Source organism: Conger conger, chromosome 16, assembly GCF_963514075.1.
Source record: "Conger conger chromosome 16, fConCon1.1, whole genome shotgun sequence".
Taxonomy (NCBI): Eukaryota; Metazoa; Chordata; class Actinopteri; order Anguilliformes; family Congridae; genus Conger; species Conger conger.
In genome coordinates, this window is record NC_083775.1 from 40,349,118 (window position 1) to 40,361,024 (window position 11,907).

Here is an 11,907-nt window from a genome sequence, read left to right on the forward strand (position 1 = left end):
TTCTCACTTTCCCCCTGCCGTCACCCTCCCCCTACCTGAATCTCCCTCTCCTTGTTCTCCCCACTGGCAGCAGCAGATCCAGAAGATTGTAAAAAAAAATAATAATAATAATAATTGCAATAATTAGAGTAATAACATCTAGTAAACTACTATAATGATTTCAGGTCCAATGGTTTTTTGTCAAATACCCATCCCCCATGAACAAGAGATAATTTCACACGCCATTTATTATTCACAAGCAGGCCAGCTCCTTAAAAGAATAATTGGATGCTTACCAATATAAAATGGGGTCATGTTTCGGAGAATCCTTTCTTTTTAGATGGAAATATCATTTTGTTGACGGGTAAGCAGTTATATTGTTGTTGCTAGACAATGTTGACCGAATTGATACCGTTATGTTTAGTTGTGAATGGAACCTCCAATAGTGTAGAATGAGCTTGCGTATTCATTTTGAATGGTGATAAAGACCACTTTCACTGCAACTACTTAGCCGTGAATTATTACCGTGCATTTACTGGGAAATAATGCACACCCCTCCAGCCAATAAGAAACAAGTATTTAGTCAACTCGTGGTATAATACCCTATTATTCACAATGATCCTGTTCACACAAACAATGGATATTGGATTTTATTTTAAATCTTTTGTATCAGCGGGAAAGTTAATTAAAATACGTATTTTTGATACAATTCTTTATTGTTAGTTATCACATGACTAAAACAACCTCAAGCTAAATTTAAAAGCTGATGCCAAAATAAAAGCCATTTACTGATTGTCCGATTCATAATCAGAATAGTCGATTATTCGTTTCAATAGTCGATTATTGCGTCCCCCCACCTCGTTTTGCCACCCACGTTACAAAATAAGCAACTGCTGTCGCTAAAGCAATGACATAGCAAAATAGTTTTAATGCTTTCATACAGTACAGTATATCTTGTGACCACATTGACATTCGGGCCTGCGTGATAAGGTTAATATCTGGAAAGAAATCCATCCATCCATCCATTATCTGAACCCGCTTATCCTGATCAGGGTCGCAGGGGGGCTGGAGCCTATCCCAGCATACATTGGGTGAAAGGCAGGAATACACCCTGGACAGGTCGCCAGTCCATCGCAGGGCACACACACCATTCACTCACACACTCATACCTACGGGCAATTTAGACTCTCCAATCAGCCTAACGTGCATGTCTTTGGACTGTGGGAGGAAACCGGAGTACCCGGCGGAAACCCACGCAGACACGGGGAGAACATCCAAACTCCGCACAGAGAGGCCCCGGCCGACGGGGATTCGAACCCAGGACCTCCTTGCTGTGAGGCGCTGGAAAGAAATGCTGTTGAATTTTTAGGAGATTTCAAACCATGGGACGAAGGACTCGATTGGTTCACTTTACCAGGGGGAACCGCTGAAATGTAGCAAAATGTAAGTGTGGTTTTGACCCTATGTTCAGAGATAAGAGTTATTGATTCATGCGATACTGGTGTCAAAACGTGAATTTAAATGTAGCCTAATTTACGCTGCAGCCTATGCATTTTCAGTCTATAACCAGGCATTTCAAATTTCATTATCAAAAACATAACTAGATTATAACAGTGATAGACATAGATAGCTAAAAGGGTTGCACAATTCAAAAGGTGTCTGTCTTTGTCCACCTGTCTTTGCTTTAAATACATTAACGCACAATGCAAGAAAAGTGTCAAAAGTTAAATGAAAATGCAATCATCAAGGCGGGGCGACATAATGCCAATGCCACTGTAAGAAAGGTGCAGAAACCAACATTGATTCAAGTGCACAGCATTTCTTAATTTCCCCATAGGCTTTATTTGAGAAACTCACTACCTGAGTAGGAAAATAACATAATATTAGTTATTGTACCATGGTTTCATTTTGATACCATAGTTTTTTGTTACCTTGTAAAAATGATATACCGTTATATAGGCTACTCTATAAAACATCATTATATCTTTAAAAATATATATATTCAATGGTATCTGGAATTATAAAATCAGTAGCCTAATAATATTGTCCGCTGCCAACTGCATCGGCACACGTGCTAGCTTCATGTATCAATGTAACATTAAAGGTAATAGGTAATTTTGGACTCCTAACAGTCAAGAGAGGAATTGCAACAACAAACAACCTCAAACCACAACCCACAGTCTATGAATATAACGCGTATATAAAGCGTTATTATACAGTTCAGTGTTCTCGTGCACTGTTTTGGAAAGCTGACAGTGACCAACGCAACAGAGCCTGCCGTCTTTTCCGTAGTGTTCTAGTAAGAAAATGTTCGCCGAACAGGTGACTTGAATTTGGTGTGCTACACAACACTATTTATAGTTTTTGTCTTATTGAAGTTTTCACTTTAGCCAGCCAACTATATTGTGAGCAAGTTATTTGGCTACGTAACTAGCTGGCTATAAAACTAAGATAAGATAATCTACCACAAATGATGCAACTGTAACTTACAGTTTGAGATAACTATTGCTTATCTAGTTAGAAAACAATACCATTTCGCAATCTGTAACAATAAGCAATTTAGCTATTACTAGTTAGCTTCCCGAATTTACAAACATCCACATGAAGCACAACACTTGTGCAATCACTACTGTTCATATTGCCTATATTTTATTGTAAGTGGATATTTGTAAATTCATCAAGCTAAATATAGATAATTTGCTTGTTGCTACCAATAACAAACTGGTATGGTTTTATAATTAGATATATATGTGATGTTTGAGTTTATAATAACCCTGAGGGCATCCGTAGTGTGTGACGTCATGGATTGTAATGCTATGCACGACAGTTGAAATAAATAACATGAACGGGGTAGCTGCGTGATTCTTTGAGCCAAGAGCTAGCAATATAAGTGTCTGATCTAAGTAAGTATTAAGAGGCAGACATAACAATGGCGACGATATAGCGAAAGTAAAAGTTTAGTTAACTAAAAGTGAGTTAAGATAGCTAAACATGGAGAAATCCGGAATACAAAACTTCAAATGTTTTGACGATCCCTCCACGCTTGGTCCAAGATGGACGAGGTGGTTAACGTCGTTCGAGCTATTTGCGGACGGCAAGGGACTGATTTTGGGTGACGGCGCTACAGATGCTACGAAGCAGAGAAGAAGGGCTTTGCTTTTGCACCTTGCTGGCCCAGATGTACAAGACATCTTCCAGACACTACCAGACACAGGGCCGGCGACAGATTATGATGGAGCGGTCAGAGCCTTGAACGAATACTTCGTGCCGCAGGTGAATGCTGCATTCGCTCGTCAGACTTGACTCAGAACTCAGGCGAGACCATTCAGCAGTTTGCTACTCGTCTGCGATTAGCTGTTAGGGACTGTGGTTATGGTGCAGATGTGAAGAACCAGATAAGAGATGCTATATTGAGCAGGTGCACGTCGTACGTCGATGTACGTGAGAAGAAAACTGCTAGAGGAAGGCGCCGGTTTGACGCTTGTGCGCGCACTGCAACTTGCCTCGCAGTGTAAAGAAATTGAAACGCAAATGGCGGCAATGTCGGGCGCAACCATCGGAGACAGAAACTGTTCACCACGTTGCACAAAAAGAAGGGAGACGTGGGACACGGTTCAAAGAACATTCTAGATGGAAGCCATTGGAAGGAGGAAACGAGAAGAAGTGTTACAGATGTGGACACACGGATCACTTCAGGAAAGATCCAAATTGCCCCGCTTGTGGACAGACTTGCCGTAGATGTAAAGGGAAAGACCACTTCGCTACGGTTTGTCGTACCAAGTCTAAAGAGTCAAAACAGGGTGTGAGGAATGTAGAAGAAGAAGATGAATATGCATTTGTTGTAAAAGAGTGTAACATGTCCGAGAGACTTACCTTTTCTGTGGGAGGAGTAAAACTACAGATGTTAGTTGACTCGGGAGCAACTAGTAATGTGAAGATACATGGGAGGGACTGAAATCAAAAAACATAAAATGTCAGTCATATGTTCCCAAGGCAGAAAAGAGGTTATATTCTTATGCCGCTAGTGAACCACTGCCCATTAAAGGTGCATTCAAGTGCAAGATCACAATAGGTGACAGAACAGAACAGACAGAGTTTGTGGTGGTTAGGGGTAAAGGTGAGGCTTTACTAGGAAGAGATACAGCTATGAGGATTGGAGTCTTGAAAATAGGAGTTGATGTTGCAGCCGTAGTGGACACAAAGCAGTCACTAGAAAGGCAGTACCCAGAGCTATTCCAAGGGGTTGGAAAACTGAACTCAAAGCAGGTGAGCTTATACATCAACCCAGACGTGAAGCCTGTAGCACAGCCTCTAAGGCGTATACCATTCAACCTCCGGGGGGCAGTAGAGTCCAAGATAAAAGAACTGATAGACATGGACATTATAGAACCAGTAAATGGCCCTACCCCCTGGGTAAACCCTGTGGTTATCATACCAAAATCAGATAAAGATGTGAGACTATGCTTGGACATGACACGGGCAAACCAGGCTATAGTGAGAGAAAGGTACTCCATTCCAACCGTGGACGAGATCCTGCAAGGCTTGAATGGATCAACTGTGTTTAGTAAACTAGACCTAAAGTGGGGATACCATCAGCTAGAACTGAGCCCAGAGTCGAGAGGTATCACAACCTTCGCAGTACACAATGGAGTGTACCAGTACAAGAGGCTGATTTTCGGTGTGTGCTCAGCCAGCGAGCAATATCAGCACGAGGTGGCAAACGCACTGACGGGAATAGAAGGAGTTGAAAATATCTCCGACGACATAATAGTACACGGACCAGACCAAGAGACACGCGACAGGCGTCTCCATGCCGCCCTGAACAGACTGATGGAGAGAGGTCTGACCCTGAACCCAGACAAATGCCAGTACAACATGGACAGGTTGGTCTTCATGGGCATCTTGTTATCCGAGAAAGGCATCGGACCGACCGCCGAGAGAGTGCGAGCTGTGGCCAAAGCTCGTGAACCAGAGAGCGCCGAGGAAGTGAGGAGCGTCTTAGGACTGGTCGGTTACAGCAGTAGGTTCATACCACAATTTGCAACATTATCAGAGTCGCTGCGACGTCTAACAAGACAAGACGCACCATTCGAGTTTGGCAAGGAACAGAGAGATGCATTCAATGCACTCAAGAACGAACTAGCAAGAGCAGGTACTTTAGCATATTTTGATAAGGATTCACAGACCAAAGTAATCGCTGATGCAAGCCCTGTGGGATTAGGGGCGGTGCTAGTTCAAATCCAAAAAGGGAAAGAGGTGCCAATATATTATGTAAGTCGTAGTCTGAGTGATTGTGAGCGTAAATACTCGCAAACCGAACGAGAGGCCCTGGCTCTTGTGTGGGCATGCGAGAGACTGCATCCGTATATTTATGGCCGACAGTTCGCTTTAGTAACCGACCATAAGCCCCTAGAAGTAATATACGGACCATACTCCAAACCCTGTGCCCGCATTGAGAGGTGGGTACTCCGCCTGCAACCGTACGACTTTAAAGTGATGCATATCCCAGGCAAGAAAAACATTGCAGATCCACTATCACGACTATAAGGAGAGACAGCAAAACAGGAGAAACACCACCACGGCTCGGACGAGTATGTGCGGTTCGTGGCTGTCAACGCAACGCCAAAAGCACTCACAACCAGAGAGGTGGAGGAAGCCTCGGTAACCGATCCAGAGCTCATTGAGGTGAGGAGAGCAGTCAGAAATGGACGGTTTGAGAACTGCAAAGCATATGCAGTCATAGCGAATGAACTGTGTGTAGTAGGACACTTAGTCCTCCGTGGGACACGGATCGTGCTACCCCCAGCTCTACACGCAAGAGCACTTAACCTAGCACATGAGGGACATCTAGGGATTGTGGGAACAAAACAACATCTCAGAACAAAAGTCTGGTGGCCTGGAATAGATAGAGCAGCTGAGAAACACTGCAAAGAGTGTCATGGGTGCCAGATAGTGGCCAGACCCGACCCACCAGAACCGCTGAGGCCCACACACCTTCCTGATGGACCCTGGCAGGATGTGGCCGTGGACTTGCTTGGTCCCCTGCCAACCAACCAGTCTATCCTTGTAGTGGTAGATTATTACAGTCGTTATAGCGAATATGACATCTTGACATCCACGACAGCTGAGAAGGTTATTGATAGCCTTGAGTCAATATTCAGCCGTCACGGTTTAGCAGTCACCATCAAATCTGATAATGGTCCGCAGTTTAAATCTGAGTTGTTTCGAGAATACTGTGAGAGCAACGGCATCATGCATCTGAAGACAACACCCAAGTGGGCTCAGGCCAACGGAGAGGTCGAACGCCAGAACGCATCACTGATGAAGAGAATCAGGATCGCTCATTCAGATGGTCTTGACTGGACAAAGGAGCTGAGAAAGTATGTGACTGTGTACAGAAGCATTGAACATCCCACGACTGGGAAGAGCCCAGGAGAGCTACTCTTTAAATGCAAGATAAGAGGGAAACTACCTGACATTAAAGAGGCACGCGCAGCCGCAGACATGGAGGTGCGTGACCGAGACAGTGAGCTTAAAGGCAAATCCAAACTGTACACTGATGACCGCCGGAGAGCACAGTGCTCAGAGATTGAAGTTTGGGGACACCGTACTCATAAGGCAGGACAAAGTGGACAAGTTTACCACTCCCTTTAAAGCCACACCACACAAAGTTATCAGTCGAACAGGCAGTCAGATGATAGTAGAATCTCCAACAGGAGAGCGCTATGCGAGAAACAGCACATTCATAAAGAAATACAGTGAATGGGCCGGACGAGACAACCCAGGAACAGAACCAAACACAATGGTTGAAGGATATCACAGTGGACTCTGATAGGGACCCAGTGACTCCGCCGACACCCACTGACACCTGCATGTCAGACATGCCCAGCGCAGGTAGACCTCAGCGAACCAGACAGGTGCCTCTGAGACTGTCTGACTATGACCTAACCCACTAAGAGTAGAGGCATGGGAGGTGTCAGGGGGGAGAGTGTTTTATTATTTTGTTTCATTGACTGATATAATTGATTGATGTTCAGGAATAATGTAATCATTTGATTATTCTGTGAGATACAGGTTTGAAGGTATCTATGGAAAAAAAAGTGTTTATATAAAAAGTTGAAAAATGTATTTACAATTGTTCAAGAAAAAAAGGGATGTGATGTTTGAGTTTATAATAACCCTGAGGGCATTCCGTAGTGTGTGACGTCATGGATTGTAATGCTATGCACGACAGTTGAAATAAATAACATGAACGGGGTAGCTGCGTGATTCTTTGAGCCAAAAGCTAGCAATATAAGTGTCTGATCTAAGTAAGTATTAAGAGGCAGACATAACAATTTTGGTTTTATAATTAGATATATAGTCTTCGCTTGGATAATAAGCAATAGTATACGGAGTTTCAGTGATTGCTTGTCTGGAGTGCAATTTTGACAGCTACACGAAATCTGAATAAGCGCCCACGCCATTGGCTGTGGCAGTTAGAACCAACTTTCAACCAATGACCTTGAATTTCTGTACAGCTGTACAATGTTTTGATAGAGTGACGGCCAGAAAAATGTACACTTTTTCACAAAAATCTTACCTATTGTACCTTTAATTATGCGCTCTCTTGGGAGAGAGCAAAGCGCCTACTGCTGCTCTCTGCGCTGACAGCTCGCGATGCAACATAGTCACTTAATCACAATCCGCGGTGAGTTTGTTGTATTTTCTGTCAGCTATTATTATTTGTTTTCACATATTAGGTAACTAGTTAACACATTCAGTTCTATCAGCATTTACCCGGAGTAAACTACCCTCAACAGTAAAATAGTTGTAACGTTAGAAGAATAAAGTAAACCATATTATATGCTACACAATCCCTAAGGTTAGCTAGGGCTATCATATCTTCTGGCAAATACAGTAGGGGCCCCTCCCTCAGCTGTTACAAAATACTTTATATGTCTATCACATATAAAGTATCTTTCAGTCAGTCTATGAGAATCACAAAAAAATATATGTGTATAGCTAATAGACCAGACCAGCGAATCCGGGTACTTTGAACTACTTTGAAGTACACGCCCCTGCTCGATCGATCCGGTGAGAATGTGCTGAAGTGATTTCGTAACTTCAGTGTGCCTCCGGACTTGGCGCAGGTGCAGATAGAGACTAGCTTTTAACATTGCTTGTTCCCGTAGTGAGCCAACTTGCACACAATCTAGATTTAAATGATGTGATATAATTTTTTTCATTGTTGCTACTAATAAGCAGCTTACATAGTTTAGTCTTCATCAATTGCAGAATAGGCTATATCCCCTGGCGCAATGCAGGGTAATGGGCCTGAAGTTATTGCTCAACAGCTGTGCAGCTCTTACTGTGGCTAGACCAGGCATCAAACCTGTGCACTTGTGGGTCCCAGTCATGTACCTTAACCACTACACTACAGGCTGCCCTCTGGGAGACAATGTATACGTTGGACAATACAGATTTTCGGCTGGGATCAACCTTCTGGTCTTTGTCAGTTGTGCAGATGTTTTTGACGACCCCTGTCAACAGTAGGCTATATTGATACCGGTGCAACCTCCCCTGTTACGGTAACATCAATTTCAGGTGCTTGTAAAAGACTACATGGGCTACAGTATACTGTACGCCTACCAAAACAAACTTTCAAATAAAACGGACACACAGTAACCGTGTTTTATTTTATTAATGCAATTAGCAATTTGAGCTCTAGCAATGTCCTTGTAGATGAGTGAATATAGGTTCAAGTGTAATGGCCGTCGTCACGGTGTGTCAGTCAAACAGGGAAGGAGGCAGGACTTCTCTTAACCAGTTTAATGGCAGGTGGTAAGGATTGGGTTTGGATGAGTGTGTGTGTGGTCTAGGGGAAAACAGAATGTACAACAATCAGCATAAATATCCAGTTGCTAATATTTATGTTCTTGCTATTACTGCACAGTGTATAATTAACTTCTCAGAACGTCGATATTTCTGTATTATAAATCCTTTTTTTGATTGGTCTTATGTAATATTCTAATATTTTCATGAGCTGTAATCCATAATTAAAACAAAAAAAGGCTTGAAATATTTCACTTTATGTGCAATGAATCTAGAATATATGAAAGTTTCACTTTTTGAATGAAATTATGGAAAAATGAACTTTTCCACGATATTGTATTTTTGAGATGCACCTGTATATGGATTAGCTACGAGTACAGAAATAAACATACTCGAACGATACCCAAAGAGCATATCACTCTGATTAAACAAACCGACGGACATCATATAACATGTCTTGTGCAAGTAAATTGCAATTTAGCCAACATGTAGCCTTTACACCATTGGTAAACACTGAACTTGATACAAATACTAGACACAACACATGGTGTGAATTCCGTCTAAACTATACACTTTACAACGTGCACAAATCGCATAAAGCGTCATATTAATAAACAAAATCTCTCGATAATGATAATAACATTACGTGATGATAATGATAAACGCATGATAAACAATCGCAAGTCAAAATCAGACTCCACCTTAGTGAGCAGGCTGGTTCCTCCAAAACTCTCGACGATGTATGCTAAAAGTGTATCAATATATCCATATTAAAGTATGATATGTACCCTGTATAGTTTCAAACTGATTAACTGCTAAATTGTGCTAGAATTACACAGTGAACCTATATGTAACCAGAGTTTAATATAGCAGCCAGCTGGCGGGGGGAGGCGTCTCGAACTGTGTCAAGGACAGCGGGCAAAGCGAGATATGCCTTTACAGCTGGTTTCTCCGGGACTCTCGATGTTTTATGCCAGAAGTGTATCTATATGCAAGTGACTTATAATTAGTATATCCCATGTACGCTGCTTGTTATCAAATCAAATGAACCTAGAACATTAATTATAGCTGAGCTTATGAAAACGCAAGAAACCACAGTGAAAACTGTTGAAATGAGAGCAAAGAATGCAAAGAATGCAACCTACATTTAGTCACTTAGAAGAGAATAATTAATCAAATGTTTAGTATGTCTGTATATTAGAAAAGAATATTAGAAGATAATATTAATCAAATGTTTTGTATGTCTGTATATTTTCAATGATTACTGCTGCTTAGTTCGTCTTATAAAAGCGAAAGATACAGAGTGACGTGTATGGATGACCTGTGTGTTAGAGGGGGGGCATCCAGAACTTTATGAGGTCTGGTAGTTTTCCACTCTGCCAAGAGCAGGTGCGGGGTGAAGTGAGGACGGGGGGAGTCCTGAACTTTGTTCGTAGTTGGCAGAACGCCCTGAACTTTTTACAGAGCTGGCAGCATAAGGACCTTTGGCGATTTGCCACAATGACGTTGTGGGAGGAGTTAAGATAAGAACATTGTTGAGGAGGAGTTGTAGGTGGAGTAACTGTGTATAAAACGGGTGTAAAAATGACAGTCGGGGTTCAGTTCTGGAGAACTGATCTGGCTTTTTGCGCTTCTGCTAATAAAGTCTGATTTTCCTGAAGAACTTGCTGCCATGGTGTCGTCTTTTCCCTCGTGAAGATGTTTTTCGACAAATTGAAGATTTGGACTCTGTCGTTTCCTAGACACGACAACTTCCCCGAATATAAACGGTAGCATTGGTTTTAAACTAGGCAGGAGAAATGCGTACCTATTTACTTTTATTCAATTATGCACGACTAACTCTTCAAGCAGCACCCCTCCCCATCCCTTCCTACCTCCCTGTGAACCTTAATTGTTGTCTTTGTGATTTACTTTGTGTTTCGGTATTTTTAGTTGGCTTGGTAAGTAGTATTTGGATAGTTAAGTTTGGTCACTTTTGCTTTGTTGTTGTTTGTTTGTTTATTTGTTTGTTTAAAAAAAAAAAAAAAAAAAGATTAGGCCCTGGTCCTTATCTGCGTTGTACACGTAGCAATTGAAATTGTACTTCCCTCTAGGGTCTTTCAGCGCACTTATCCCTGGTTATGGGTATGCACTTTGTTATACGTCGCTCTGTTATACGTCGCGGCTCGCAATGAGCATGCGGTCAGTGCTCTACAGGCTGCGCCACCGAGACGCCCACTGTTGGGCTTATTTTAAAACCAAAATAGATGAAATTACTACTGCATTCTATTGTTTCATTTCCTCATTTGAATCTGTATTTGTTTCTGCAGTCCATGTTCTGTGGGCGACAGCAGAACCAGGAGCATCTGCACAATATTAATGTAATTTATTTGTCATCAAGAGTGAGTCTAGGTGCTGCAGATTGCTCCCGTACTGTCGCAGCTCATTGATACACATGTTGAACGGAGTGGGGCTCTGCCTCACTCCGCCCCTGGGAGAAGAATTCTGTTCTTTTTTTCCAATTGTGACTCCACATTTGTCCATAGCTGGAACCAGTCTGGCCATTCCCCATTGACCTCTCTCATCAATAAAGCATTTCCGTTCGCTGAGCTGCCGCTCACTGGATGTTTTTTGTTTATCGCACCATTCTGAGTAAATTTCAGGAGATCAGCAGTTACAGAAATATTCAAACCAGCCCGTCTGGCACCAACAATCATGCCATGGTCAAAATCTGAGATTACATTTTTCCCCCATTCTGATGGTTGATGTGAACATTAACTGAAGCTCCTGACCCGTATCTGGGGCGACATCGGCTCAGGCGGTAAGACCAGTCATCTGGCGATTCTCGCCCTGGGTGTGTCGAAGTGTCCCTGAGCAAGACACCTAACAAAATGCTCCTGACAAGCTGGTTGGTGCCTTGCATGGCAGCCAATCACCGTTGGTGGGTGAGTGCATGTATGAAAGGGTGAATGAGAAGCATCAATTGTACAGCGCTTAGGCTAATGGCACTATATAAATGCCAAACATTTACCATATGCAAGATATTATGCATTGCACTGCTGCCACATGATTGGCTGATTAGGCATGATTGCATGAATAAGTAGGTGTACAGGTGTGCCTAATAAAGTGCTTGGT